This window comes from Meleagris gallopavo, chromosome 1, assembly GCF_000146605.3.
Source record: "Meleagris gallopavo isolate NT-WF06-2002-E0010 breed Aviagen turkey brand Nicholas breeding stock chromosome 1, Turkey_5.1, whole genome shotgun sequence".
Taxonomy (NCBI): Eukaryota; Metazoa; Chordata; class Aves; order Galliformes; family Phasianidae; genus Meleagris; species Meleagris gallopavo.
This window is the reverse complement of record NC_015011.2, coordinates 9,769,920-9,771,194: the sequence shown is the minus strand read 5'-3', so window position 1 is coordinate 9,771,194 and position 1,275 is coordinate 9,769,920.

Sequence of the window (1,275 nt, the reverse complement as noted above, 5' to 3'; positions counted from 1 at the left end):
GCCACTCCTTCATTCTTTTTCCCCATATAAAGAAAGAAAAATTCCTGTTAAAAAAAAAATCTGTGAAACTAAGTCCTATTTTTCATATGAGAATTTGTATTTCCATTACTTTTCTGGGGTCCTCCATATAACACCTGGAGACATCACACTACTCAACTCAAAAGACACAGAGAAGGAACAGACAAACTGGAAGGCTTAGTGTAACTCCTACTGTGCTTCAAGAAAAATGCAAATAGAATTCTAAACCTCTCAGATGGGTGCTATTGTATAGAATATAAAAGCTTTCTGTATTAAAGTTGAAGATCAATATGTGCTTTGCTGCCAGAAAGGCCTGAGAGAGTTTAGAGAAGGAGCACAGCCTTCCTGTTTTACCTGGCAATTGGGTTTAACTGTTACTAAAGTTTAATTTTACAAGTGGAAACACAGTGACATTGCAATGCCCCTCAAATGATGTTTTGAGAAGGAAATAGTGCTTTCAGTTGCTGTCTCATAGTGTTATTATAAGGTAACTCTAGAGAAAAGCCAAATTAAAAACCAGCCATCTTGCAGATTAGTTTAACTACTCGCAGCTCCCCAACACAAAAAGCCCACAAGTCTTTTATGCAATAACATACAAACACCTTGTACATACAACATGTACAACAGTTGAGCCCTTCTATGGCAACTATCTACAGAAATACAAATATATGATGCCTAACATTTTAGGAACAACGTTTTGATGCCCTCTTTTATAAAAAGTATCTGCCTGCCTTCCTTCCTCTTGCTTTGGTTAATCAGGAAAGGAAGATATAGCTAGAAACGTTTTCCTCCAATGCACTGTACAAACAATTTAAATCTGTAAGCAGAAAAAACTGATCCTAAGCCAACTGGTAAATAACCTTCTTCGATGCGAGATTTAGCAAGGAGGAGTTATTTTAAGTGCAGTTACAAATATGGAAATACTAAGATGATAATACTTCCTTGGTGTTGGCCACCAGTTTTAACATAGAACCCAATTAAAAACGTAAAGCTGAAGAAACAGATTTCAGGATATTGCAGTTGTCGCTCTCACATCTTGGGGAAAAAATAACTGAGATAATGGGTCCAATGTATCCCCAGTGATATAAGTGCAGTTAAAAGGGATCAGTCTGTTTCAGTCCATTACTCAGTCACTTCTTCTAGTGTCTTTTGAGCTATTCATGTCAGTAAATAAACATTAAAAGTGCTTAATGTACAAGGCTAATAGTGATGATAGCACTTCCACTGTTTTGCTTCTACTTTTTTTTTTTTTTGTTG